Source organism: Anser cygnoides, chromosome 3, assembly GCF_040182565.1.
Source record: "Anser cygnoides isolate HZ-2024a breed goose chromosome 3, Taihu_goose_T2T_genome, whole genome shotgun sequence".
NCBI classification, from domain to species: Eukaryota; Metazoa; Chordata; class Aves; order Anseriformes; family Anatidae; genus Anser; species Anser cygnoides.
This window is the reverse complement of record NC_089875.1, coordinates 15,509,651-15,523,543: the sequence shown is the minus strand read 5'-3', so window position 1 is coordinate 15,523,543 and position 13,893 is coordinate 15,509,651. Positions and strand designations below refer to the sequence as shown.

Here is a 13,893-nt window from a genome sequence, read left to right as displayed (position 1 = left end):
TCTGAACTTCTGCTGACTCACTGTGTTTCTTTATAGGAGATGGCAAGCAGAGCTTCTTTATCATTAGTGTCCTTTGATCCTGCTTTCTGTCTTGCCTGTCTCTCCCTCATTCGTTTAGTACACCCTGTAAGTGCCCTTTGATCTCATGCCACTCTTGCCTCCCTCATTCATTCTTACAATGTGAAGGAAACTGCCTTTTCCAAATTTATAGGTGGACCTCTTCTTCTGAAATAACCTGTGCATTTACTAGAATTTTCAGTGGTTTAATGTTATTTATTTTGTCGCTATAAGCTTTAGTTTTTTACTGGTACATGGCGTAACTTCTCACATTTCCTTTCACCTGAAGCATTATTTCTTTGTGAGGGCAGGTTTCATCTTCCTTTGTATGTTCTTGAATCTTTGGCTTGCATTTTTCTTACACATGCTGTCCTGCAGGGAGATCGCTCCACAAAGATGGCTAACACTTCACAGTATTCTATACATTAACTCTCATTTATTGGAAGGCAGCTGGAGGATACCTTTGTTGCCATGTGGCAAAATCAACCAAACCCAAAACTTAAAAAAAACAAACAAAAAAAACCCTGAAAAATAAAAGAAACCTGAAAGACTGAAAGGACCACACCTATTAAACTCAGGAGAGAGTTTTCAGCTATTTGTGGAGTTTTGTTTGGAACCTGGTTTCTCTCTGCTGGATCGCAGGTGCAGCATATACATGTTACACCTAAATACTAGCTGAGCAATATGCAGGAGTGCAGACATCTGAGTTAACTATTTTTACTTTGTGATGAAATCTTGCATCATCATCTTGAAATGCTACTACTAAAGTTTACTAAATAATCTGATTTCACTACTGGCATGCTACCAGTTTGTACACAGCATTGATATCGCTTCAGACAATGTCATTAATCCTTTCACATACTGCCTGAGTTCTATTTTTATTTTATTTACAGAGAGAGGAGAGCAGACAGGGCAGCTCTTTCTGAGGGAAAGCCTGACAGGTAGGTGTGCCTACTGCATGCATACCTGATGTCTTAAGCTTCTCCACACAACTCAGCAGTGCGTCCTTGACCCCGCAGAAACCAGTGGTAGAAAACCCTAACTGCAGGGGGATAGGAGGAGGGGCCAAGAATGTACAGTGATTTTCACACACAAACTGCAGCACCATAAAAACAGAGACAGCTGCGCTGTCTGGAGCCTGCTGCAAGCTGCAAGACAGATGCAATGGCAAAAAGTGTCAGCACTGCACCCTCTTTCTTCCTCAGCTCTTGATAATGAAGTGCCTCCCATGCTGCTTCCACCTTTTCCTCCCTATATTTCTTAAATAATTTATATGCAATACCTGGTGAGGGATCATGACCCAATAACATCATCTGGTTCCCATGTGGGTTGTGGTGGAAAGTCCTACAAAAGAGGCCACTGAACTTCCTCAGCTTATGCTCAGACAATATTTTCGGTGCACCTGCTAGTTCAAAGGGGACCAGCTACCTTCTAACGTGACCAGCCAGCATCGGCTCAAAGCTCGGTAGCTGCTGAACATGGATGAGGAACCCGCCTGAGGCCAGGCAACTACTGTCATCATACAGGGAGCCACAGGGGAAAGAGGCAGAGTGGGAGAGATCCAGTCAGCCAAAGCAGCACAGAGAAGGGGGATATCAGCTGGCACCACTCCTGTGAGCCAGCTGCCCACCCACAGCCCAGCTCTCGCCCCGACGAGGCAGCAGCTAGATGCCTACCTTGCAGCACCAGTGTCTGGCTAAGCCACAAGATCACCAACGTTTTGCCACCTCTGGCTGCTTGCTGCCTATTTTTCCTACATGGAGTACTAGGTTCTGGCCTTAGAAACAGTAGAAATAAGTGCCCAATGAATGTGAAATAGGAAACATCCAGACCACAGAAACTCCCATGGCTACCCCCTGCAATGTATGAACACACACCATTCCTCCTATTGATTTTGCCACCCTCTATTCTGGACATTTTATATAAGACTCTTCAAGCGCCATTTCCAAATCTCAGTCTCCCCAGTCACTTGCCTGTTTCCTCTGAGTTCATTTTCACCTATTTTCCTTCAGTATGTGTAGGTGCTTAGTGCAGGTAAAAGCCTGGGGTTCTGCTGACCTCAGAAAATACTCAGCTGCCTTGCTATCCTGACCCAGGTAGAGACGTGCTGTTTTCTGGCTTTTGTTTGTTTCTTTCTTTTTTTAAAACAATGCACAGTATGCTAAGTAGTGCTGTAGTTCCAGCCTTTTCAAAAGTAAGCATCTCCTCACCGTTCTCTACTCCTTTTATTGTCTTTCACACAGCTGAATTCTGCTGTCCATTTTAGCCTTTTTGCAGCCTTTAAAGTCAGCTGAAAGTGTTAAATTCTAATTTTTCAATGCCAGCGAGCATGAAATCTGTGACTGAGTCATTTAAAAGTCCTTTTTAAACAGCATCTGAGGAGATGGCTTTCAAACTTTTGTGTGCTACATACTTACTGTAAAGTCTGACAGAGAAAAATGTGTGTTGGCAACACTGCTTAATCCACATTGAAAAAAGAAAATTGAAGCCATACTTCTAGCAAGATTGGTTAATGATCAATAGCGACAGGTAGCTATAAACACAGTAATGGAGATCCTCTCATATTCTCTCTCATCCTTTCGTGCAGCCCTCCCATAACTACATTTCAGGAAAATGAATTTGTTCCAACTCCCACTCTGGGCAAGTTACCACAAAAACAACATGAGACTGAAAAAAAGCCAGAGAAATTTCCCATGAAGAGAAATATTAACAGCTGCAAGGCTAGGCAAAAACAACCTAACCCATCTGTAAAGAAAGTGGAAAAAAAAAGGGGGGGGAGGGCATGTTGCAAAGGTCCATGGAGTAAAAGAGGCTGAGGAGCCTGCCCTGTGGGAAAGTGAATAACTGTAGAATGACAGGTCTCAAAAGACAGGAAAACCAATGAGAAGAGACAGGAAAAAGTTTAGGTACAGGCTGGAAAATGCTTTCTCTGGTAGAATGCTCAACAGTTTGGCCATTAAGAGACAAAATTCTGCTTTTTCCTGACCCTATTTCTCTCTTATAAATCGTGTGTTCCCAAAAGCCTTCCCAAGAAGAATCACAATTTCCACCAAAAATTTCGGATTTCTTGACTCGTTAAAGACTGTCCAGAAGAAGGGGTTGAATTTCAATTGTTCTGTGGAAAGGCAAGCACAGCTTTCAGAATAACTCTATCATTTCCTAACTGACAGCAAAACAAGTGAGAAAGTGAAGGTCCTGCAATTGCTGGCCCAGCTACACTCAGCGGTGCTCACAGATGTGTCTCCCTCATAGTCCGGGAAGACCCAAACAGGAACGCAGCAGCTTCAAGAAGCTTCTTGTCTGAAGCCAAAAGAAGTCCGGTGGCCTCCTGCTGTATCACAACTTACAGGTTCACTTGAACTAATGAAACCACTGGAAAGATTTTATTCTCTCACCAGGATGTTTTGACGTAAATTCTAGCTCTAGTCAAGAATATCTCACCCTCCCATTTCAGCTGACTGACTCAGAGCCTGCTGTTCCTGGGATCACCATATAGCCAATGGAGACAGATGAGTTTTTCTAAAGGGGAATTTCAGACCACTTACATTTAATTTCTTGCTCTCACTTGCTCTCTGTTGGAGGGTCCTTCCCCTGATTACACAGTCTGTGTGCCTAAAATAAGAAAGTGACAATAGCCTATTCTCCTTTAAAATTCAAAGGAATTTCCCTCATGCCTTAAAGGTGGCGCCTTAAAGCTCACAGCAGTGATGCCCCATTTAAGTCTAATTGGTGTGCTGGCTGGGCATAGTGGCACAGCATCTGTGCCTGGACACAACATTGCTACACCAGGCATCCTCCCAGGGGGAAAGAGAGGACAGACAATGAAAATGTTTTAATACAGCTCCTTTGATTGTGAGTATATTATCAAGAGTCTCGCATGCCCCATATTCTTAAACTATAATGCACGGATTTCTTACTCTGTGTATTAGACTAACAATCGTGCTTCCATTTAGCATTAGCAAGGATGTCAGTTCTATTTCAGTGAAAGTCTCATTAATTCAGGGTAATTTATATAGGACTTAAAATGTTTTTAAGTAGCTTCCTGTAATGAAAGTGATTTCTAAGCTTCCTAGAGTGATTATGTGTTCATTATCACTTTGTACACGCTTTGGCATGTACAAAGACCCCATTGCTTCAGAAAACAGCACTTGAATGTAGGAATTTAAAATGCAGGAGTATTAAGGATTTAACACACAGGTATCTGCAGAATCAAGACCGCTACATAAATATCAGCTGTATCTTTTGAGAAGAAATTACTCTGAGTTATTAATCTGAGTTATTTTATATATATATATAATGTATATATACTCAGAGTATGAGTATATATATTATATATATGAGTATATATATATTATGTATATATACTCAGAGTTCTTACTCTGAGTTCTCTTAGGCATAACTTAAAATGCAAGACAGCATGCTAGAAAGCAAACTGGTATTAACAGTTCACACTGTCTCTCAGTAAAGGAACTTAACTGTAAGTTTGCAAAAAGAAAATAAACACAAGCGAATGGCAATTCTGCATGTCTTAAATGAGCTAGAAAATATCAAATCAAAATGTACTAATTAAAGGAAAACTTTATTAGCCATTATTTTATGGGCAGAATATAAGCATAATAGGATAACACTGAAGGTAAATAAATGTATCACATATGTAAACCACATATGCATATATTTCTGTCTTGGTAGAGCTGACTAAGCAGCACCATCAACTCAGAAAAAAGTTTGCACAGTCAGTTTAGAACAGAAAAGGCCCAAATCTACATTTCTTAGGACCTAAAAATTATGACGGAAATTAAGATGTATGGGCAAACAGAAGCAGCATTAGTCTCTGAACTAGTTACTTTTACATAAAAAGGACCACAATGCCTAACTCTACCTTGAAGTCTTAGAAATATTAAAACTGCAAAATTTCTCTTTGTGGTGTTCTACCCAGAATAGGCTGAGCCTGGCCTTTATGCCACAAGATTCCAAAAGAAGGCTGAAAAAAAAGACTGACAGACAACCTTTAGGAATCAAAACCTTCATTCTATGTAGAGAAATCCCAAGTCCATTTGCAAATTAATCAGTTGAGGGTTCTGCATTTTCCACTAGCTGCTGGGCATCCAGAGAAATACACAACAAAATGTGCATACAAGGAACAATCATGATGCCATCCTACAGGTGCATTAAACAAACCTGGCTTACTATAAGAGTGATTTTTCTTCTGGATTTGTCCTACTTTTCAGCCTTTATAATCTGATAACCCTTACAGAATAGGTGCCACATTGCCACGGCATTTCACTGATGACAAAAGTTCTGTTTTAGCCCTCGACAAAGATGCTCCTTTTATTCACAGTTATCCTAATCCACTTTTAAGGAGATGTTACTGCATAGAAAATTCTTTGCTACAGTTAAACAGCCCAGAGCTGTATTGCTTTTGCTTTGCAGTCTCCATTTCAATCTGTATGATGCGTTTCCATGGAGATTTCCAAGGGGAGAAATATCCCTGCTATGTCAAATCTGGAGATCACAAACATTTTCTCTCCAATATTTAAGAAAACAAATCCAGAAAGAACATCCTGTCCTTAAGCTACTTACCTTGATTCACAGTTCCAGCCTCCTGTCTGATCTTAGAAAAAGTTAACATCTCTGAGCTTCAGTTTCCTGTAAATTAGTTATAACAGTTCTTCCCTTCTGCCACACTTTGCCTGTCTTGTATACTTCAAAGGTATGGTCTTCAGCACATGGAGTCTCTTACTAGAACTTTGCACATCACTTGGGGGGAGGAGGGGAATGAGAAGGAAGGGGAAGGAAATGTTCATAGTTTGAGAGTTCTGTAAATGAGTTATACACTGTTGCTCACACCAGTTAATGACAAAATGATAGTCTTCTATGAAGCTGGTAACCTCACCAACTCCCAGGCTTCTGTAAGATATTTATCCATTTGTCTCACCAGATGCCACTAGTGCTTTCAACTACCAATGATTAGACCTCAACATCTGAGCTCATTTATACCAAGTTCAGAACAGAACTAGCTTAATTATGGTGATATGTCTGCATGTTTAATCAGATACTGCTAAATAAACGATTAAAACAATTACCTGCATTTTGTAAGACAGTGAATACACACACATCAGCAGCAAATTGTTTTCAAACATTGCAGGTGATTTGGCTTCTTATTATAATAGTTTGGGGAAAGCTGTACACACTGGCAATAAACTGATCTAAGATTTTTTTCTAATAACACATGGCAACCTTAAATAGCTGCGACTGAGATAAAAGAAAGGGAAGCATCTAAAGAAAAAATATGGGGCAACCACACTATTTTTTTCAAAGGAATTTAACTCCTTTTTTTTTTTTTTGCCTTGAATTCTTTTGTCAACATCTTATATTTTGCACCAGTATAAAATGGACAACTGCTTGTCTAAGCTTGCAATAGTATTTCTATAAGGTTGAGCATCAGCACATTTTTATCATTCTTTTTTTAAGTAACTTCATCAAAGTAGGATTCAGTATATTGAGCCTAAAGAGCAGTCTAAGATTAAATGCTACAAAAAAGCTTCAACATAATATTCCGTTTTTCCCCTAACATTGCAATTTATACATTAAAGAGGAATTGAAAGAAAAAGGTAATTTTATTTCTCAGGCTTGACCTTGTTCTCGTGCTTAGCTTTTATGGGTAATATTCCTAATCATGTTTTAAATGTAATGCAGACCAGAGGTGAAATGGCAGTTAAACAGTAGGTTCTATAGCTATATAATATATAACATATAACTTATCATCTTTTCCTGATTTGTATGCAAAAGTGTGAAATTGACCAGCCAAAAATTACAAAATCATCTATTCCCCTTTTCTTATTTAGAAATTAGGATTGTATCCCTTCTTTACTGTTGTCTCCTCACCTGTATCTTTCTTCCGTTTCAACCCCATTAGCTTGTATTCTTATTGTTATATTGTCAAGTACATAGCACGGAGAACACAAATCCTGTAAGGAAAATATCTAAGGATGTTTGAGAAAATGAAGACACAAAGCAATAGGAATCCTTTGAGCACTATTTTTCACAAAGGTTCACTAATAAACTGATCACTGCAGGGCTCTGCAGTTTTCAAAATGAAAGAGATGAGAATGTTAAAACAATTCAGTGTATACTTTAAACCGTAGCACAGTACATTTATTTTGGCATTTAAATCCCTCATTTCCCCAAGGACAAACTGTGCACATCTCAAGTAATGATGCCCAGATGGCTCTACAGATATGGCTTAGCAGTTAAGTTTTTGCTGGTGCAAACTGGCAAATTCACTGATCTCTCTTATTCTTGAAAACTCACAAGCTATTTCATTTACAGAATATCATACCAACTTCAGTAAGTCTTAACAGTCTGCTTAAGACCAGTTTTTCAGCAATATTTGCCGTTATGATTTTGAAATTTGTTTTCCAGAAATTTGCAATATTTATTCAAAATACATTGCTTTGCAACCATTCATGGCACTAAGCTTGTGAGTAAAAGAAAATCTCCAAAGGGTGTGAACACTGTGAAAACGCATGTGCTTACTAAGTCAAATAAATATTTGCAGGTTTCTTTTCAGCATTCAACAAGCTTTAGTGTCAACACATTTGCAATCACTGCAATTAGCAGCAAGTGAGGCTTCAAGACTGTGATGTAGGGAAATATCCTTTAAGCAGGAAGAGACCTTACTTGACTTGCTAGAATGATTAGGAGATAGACTGGAAGTGAACAAGCAGCACGTGGTGTTTCTAAAGAGTTATATAAGTTTAGCAGAAAGAGCTGCTCTGTTAGTTCAGTTAATAGAACATTCTGTTACCCTCAACTTGCTCTGTTGCTGTGCAGAACAAAAGAGGAATATATTATTTTCCTTTAAACAGAATCAAGGCCTAGCAAAAGAAGACTATATTAAATAATTACATTATTATGAGACTGGATTTACTGCCAGAATTGCTAGGACTCTGCCTTTATTGTCTTTTTGAACACAGTTGCACTATCAATTCAATGCTATAATCAGTACATATATTCAAACATAGATCAGCTTATATGGCAAATGGACACATCCTGACTTCAGCAGTAAGGAAAGGGATTTAGTATTTATTTTATCTGTAAGCACAATTGAAAGTCTACAGGCAGACGAAATTCAAGTATTTATTTTGGTCATCATATATATAACTCAAAGATGAAGATACCTCCTCTTTCCTTTGCATCACCTTGTATCTGAGCCCATAGCAGCTAATATATATCTAGTTCTCTTAATGACATAATAAAAATGATGGACAGGTGGAGTAGGGGGAAAAGAAAGAGTGAATGAGCATTTCAGTCTTTGCAATAAAGCTTAAAAAGGCAAACCTCTCCTAGAATTAGGAAGCAACATATTAAACCAGGTAATACCTTCATTTTCTCATAGGAAAAGCATAATTATTCACAGAATGTAAACTACTGGAGTCATTCAGGTTGCTGTATCTCCTGTGATTTAATGCTAAATAGCTCATGAGTTTTCAAATGAAAGAAGGGCTTTCTTTTTTTCATTTGAAAACACAATCTTGAGCAAGACAGTGACCGGGCAGAGCGTATCAGGGTGAGATTATCTTCCCTCTTATTTTCCTATTATCAATTTGCTCAAAGGAAAATTACAACAGAAAGGTCATCACAGTGAAGAAAATAGCTTAGGGTTTTCATCTCCAACAAAACCCCAAACCTTGGCATTTACTGTTAAAATCTAGTGGACTTTAACAGTAATCCTCCTGGAAGTGCTAGTTCTAATCTTACTGCCATTATAGCTGTTGATTTTCTCCCTTTCTATTGTTCGTTTATATCCATTCTGATTTTTTAGTGAAAGGATGATAAATTCTTGAGCTTCACCTCACAGGCTGTCAGGTGTAGCATTTGATAATGTTCTGTGATGGGACACCACGCTGTGTGGTCTCCAAGTATTGTATATTAACCTTCTAAACTCAAGCCATTTGAAGAATGTAAATTGTGCAATTTCTCTTGCTGTACTTTTACCTTTTACTAATTTATCATGAATTATATTTCTGAGGCCAGTCAAGAGCTGGAATTTTGTTGGATTTTTTTCCACATTTGAAGCATTTTCAACATTTTCCTCATATGGCACAGATCGCTTACTGGGAGACACATGAAGGTGTGTCTGATCACAACTCTGTTGTATGAGTCAATACAACAGTATGATCTTTGTTTTGTTGTTGTTGTTTCTTTTCCCTCTAATTAAATTATCCTTTTCTCAACCTGTGAGCCTTTTTCTTTCCCATCATACTTTCTCCCTTCCTGCTCTTCTCCCTCCCTCCCCTTTGAGGAGGGGGAGCGAGAGAGTAGTTGTGGTGGAGTTCATCTGTCCATCAGGGTGAAACCACTACATTCCTTTTAAAAATATATGGAACATATATCAAATGACATACCTTCTATACCCCAAATTTGATAATTCTCTCTCTATATAGGCAAGATTACATGAGATCTTTCAGTCACAACAATACGCTGATTTCACATCCAGGTGATATTCCACAGGAGTTTCAAGACTTTTCCATTGTCGTTTGCCACAAGGGAATTCTCCCTATCCTTACCGTCATTATCACTACTGGGGAAAAAAAAAATCACAGTAAAACATGATTTTCTTTGCTCTTTCAACATACCAACCAATTCAGATCATTCTGCACCAGCAGTTTTCTCTTTTCCAGCAACTGTCATATTCCCAATACTTGTGTCACCTTTGAACTTCACCAGTGGTACAAATCTTGTTAAGCCAACACTAGAAAGAGACAAAAGGAAATAGATTTCAGACAGGATTCGTTTCTCAATGACTTCTTGTTTACAGTTCAAGTTTGAGACACACCTCTTAGCTATTTTTCATCCATACATTGTAGAACATTTTGATTTTGTGTCATTTTAGATCTTAATGAGAAATTTTGGTAGTATCAATGCATTGTCTCATCAAATCATCAATGTTTTCAATTCATCAGGACCAATAGTAACAGACATTTCTAAAGCAAAGCATCTAGAACTATTTTGTCCGGGATTGACACCAGACTGACAGGCCAAGAAGTACCCAGAATGGTCTGTTTTAGTGATTTAAATGTTACATACTTGTTTTCTTTCATTTCAGGGATGTTTCTTATAATTTTGAAAAAATACTAAAAAAAACAACATCAGTGATCCATAAAAGTTCTTTGTGAGTTATTTAGATCTCTGGATGTAAAATATTTACCTTTAATATGTTGCTGTTTAAGAACCTTCTGAGTAGCACCTCCCCTTCTATAAAAGATGAGACTCCAGTATCCATTTTATAACAGTCTCAATAAAGCACATGGGGACATGCATGTAGTGCTATGAAAAACTGGATGGGGGGGAGGGAGGGGTGAGAGACATGTGACTCAAGGTTTTTTTTTTCTATTCTTTTAGGCCCTTCCTATTCCTTACAGAGTGCTAACTTCATGTGTTCATGAAGTTAGTTATGTTTAACTGAATCAGGCTTCCACTTCTTAAATTATGTAAGTGAAGAGTGAACTAAGCAAAGTACTGATTGGCTTAAAATGGCCAATATCTGCCCCTTGGCCAGGGAAACAAGATAATTAAGCTTGCTCTCATTTCCTCTCTAGCCAGGTCATTTTTCTTTAACATGAGAACTTGTCATGCAGAGCATCTTGACTGTGGGTTTGATCATGAATTTGTAGACATTTACTGAAATATTCCAAAGCAGTTCCCAGTTATCCTTCCTATTTTTCTTCTGCCCAAATTCCTAGCAAATAAATTTAGCTATGGCTAGTAACAGTTTCAATTTTCAGAAACTGGCAAATGTCGGACACATTTTGTCTCTAAGGTACCAGTCATTTGGCAACAGGATATGCCATTTCGGCACAATTTGCCACTTCCTCTCCCATTTTTCCTCACTTGCTACTTCATGATCATAATTTTTACTCTTGTAATAAAGTCCTCCCCCTCGGGTTTCATTAATACTAACTAATACTAATAATATCAATCAAATTAATGTCTATAAATAAGTAATAATTCTCTATTGTATTACCAGTGAAGCCAGCACTAGAATTTTTTTCAATTTCTTTGACTGGTTTTGTGAGCCCATGGCTCTGTTTTGGATTTGTACTCCATTAGTTCTACCATTCACCTTCTACTTTCCTTTGTTATTTAACATTCTTCTAGTGCCTTTTGGATTTGTTTTCAGAATTATTCTAGTAAAAAACAGGCCTCCTCATCACAGTTTCACCAGCTATCCATCACCCATGTTTTGAAGGGGGTTAGCACTCAAAGAATAATCGCCATTCTCTGAGGGCTTAGTTACAAATAACATACTCTGTTACTCAGCAAAAAAAAAAAAAAAAAAAAAAGAAACATGGTAGAATAATATTTTCAGAATGAAATAATGTAAGCTTTATTCAGCAAGTTGTAGTAGGTAATTTGGTTTCAGAATAACAGTTGGGACCCTGGGGACTCAACAAATATTGATTACTTTTCCACTGATGCTAGGCATGCAGTTAGTCAAGTGGTCAATACTATCATGGGTAAATATTTCAAGAGCCAAATAGCATTCAGTATATTAGCAAAGACCCTCACTTCATTGTGATGGATAATTATATGATACCTGTCCGTATTGTCACACAGGTGAAAACAGAGTTCTTGTTTAAAAAACAACAACAACATACTATTTTACTGAGACTGTTGCATTGGGTAATGCCTACATAGATAATCAAATCTCTTGAATAGGATGGGTCAGTTACTCTCCAAAAAGCAACAAGAGACTCATTCACAAGTGCCCTTTCAACCGTGAGTTCACAGGAACTGGGAGAGACTCCCTGAACTGCTCTTTGGAAGATTTCTTACATCCAGCTGGCCTAGTCCTGTTTGACTGCTCCAGCGCATGCACGCTACATCACTGTTTATTATCCCATGATGTGTACATAGGCTTTTCTGTCTATCTTTGTTATGCACAAAAGGTTCTCCTTTGTGATCATTTCCATATTTACAAAAACAGTTTCTAGTAGCTAGTTACAAGCATCTTACCTATGTCCAGTTTGGTCAGTTCTGTAGCAGAAACCACCCAGACTCTCTAGTACAGCCAGGTGCTCCACTCAGTTCCTACACTGATTAACACTGGCGCACTGATACACACAAATTGCTCTAGACTCAGCAGGAGTTGCCTGAGGGAGCCTCTAGGGCTTTTTCTGAAACTTCTACCTGAAAAGCTTTTGTAGCAAATAGTCAAATACTTTTGAGGCAGTGGTTACAAGTCAGAAATCACCTCATCTCAAGTCAATCTATGGTCTCAAACAAGTTGCTAGTCACATCTAGGCAAACACTTCTATATCAATGAGATCCTGGGCTACCCAGGGAATTAGTAAGTCGAGTGCACTAGGTGTGCATACAGGTACAGCCCTGATACATAGCTACACCACAACTGCAACTATAGTACAAATTTAATTTTCATCCTTGTATCTCCCTTATGACTTAATTTCAATAGCTTTTGGCACAGTATGATCCATATTTTTTATATGGATTATGGGTTATTGCTGTGTCCCTTTATTCTGATTATACTATTCCTTAAAGCCATGCAAGCCAATGCCCAGGTATAAATACAAAACATTCAAATACAAGCGTTTGTGTGATACATATGTACATGTCTTTAACAGGACTTCCTGGAGGTTTGAACTGATTTGAATCGAAGAGCCTCATTCTTTCTCTTCCAGCAATCTCATAGTAGAACAGAAACAACAAGAGTTAGCATTTCAAAGTGAAATGGTAATTAAAAGTAAGATCATCATAAAGTGCTTAATTTCTTGAGTGGTATTGACCATTCTAAATAGGTAAATCTGAAAAATTCTCTAGAATAAATTACAAAGAAAAGGGATACAAACAAAGACAAGTCAGAATTTAAAAACAAGTTATATCAGGCCATTTCCACTACGATTAGAAATCTAGCATGTATTTATCTGACAGAAACAACAGGAAGACCCTTGAAGAGACAAAAATGCTAGGACATGGGTACTTAAAGCTGCCCTTGATAATAGATGCCCAGTAGGTTGTGAGTGCTCTTCTTTGCATCACTTATTTTTGTGTTTGTTTGTTTTCCCTCTCTTACTTTCAAATATTATACTGTCTTTATCTTGACCAATACATTTTCTCGTTTTTGATCTTTCTATTCTGCCCTTGTACTGCTGGTGTTAAGGGAGTGAGGAAATCGCGATGTGGGAGCTTAGCATCTGGCTGGGGCCAACTCACCACAAAAGGTAATACTGCATCTTCATCCCCTTTTTCCACCTTAAATGCTTTACATACTGCTGAAATTAGTAATTTCTCTAAAATCAGAATGAATTTAGGAGCCACCTTGGCAATATTCAGATTATCACTACTGAGCTGCCTAACTGGTACATAAAGATGTGTTTTAAATTTTGCTGCCAATCATCCTAGGTACTGGATGTAATGACAGAAAACATCGACTACTACATTTTTTTTTCCTTTTTTTTCTTTTCCTTTTTTTTTTTAATCTGGACAGAATTTAGCTCAAAGCAAGATTTGGTTCATATCTGAATATCTCCCAAGTTCAGGAGGATCAACCCTTAAGTTTTCACACAGTTCTCACTCTATTAAAGAAAATATCAAGCAAGCAAAAACAATAAAGTCTAGACTGAATAAGAGAGTTGTAAAAATGAAGGAGATAAGCAAATAGGGACCCAAACTTTACATCAGACTCAGAGATCTTTATATCTCAGTCATCACATTCTATCTGAATGTAAAGAAACTGTTGAAATGGACTACTGAGGGTAACATAACTAAACCATAATAATGGAATTTTCCATTTTCCATATTTCTTCTGGCTTAGTT

General features: G+C 38.0%; 1 long non-coding RNA gene across 3 annotated transcripts in view; it reads right to left on the bottom strand.

Moving 5' to 3' along the window:
* Nucleotides 1-13,893, bottom strand: part of LOC106044717 (uncharacterized) — a 492,161-nt gene that overhangs the window by 391,974 nt on the left and 86,294 nt on the right. For all 3 annotated transcript variants that reach the window (XR_010830074.1, XR_010830075.1, XR_010830073.1), the window contains exon 3: nt 9,696-9,811. This is a non-coding gene — a long non-coding RNA (uncharacterized lncRNA). The remainder of the gene's footprint in view (nt 1-9,695; nt 9,812-13,893) is intronic.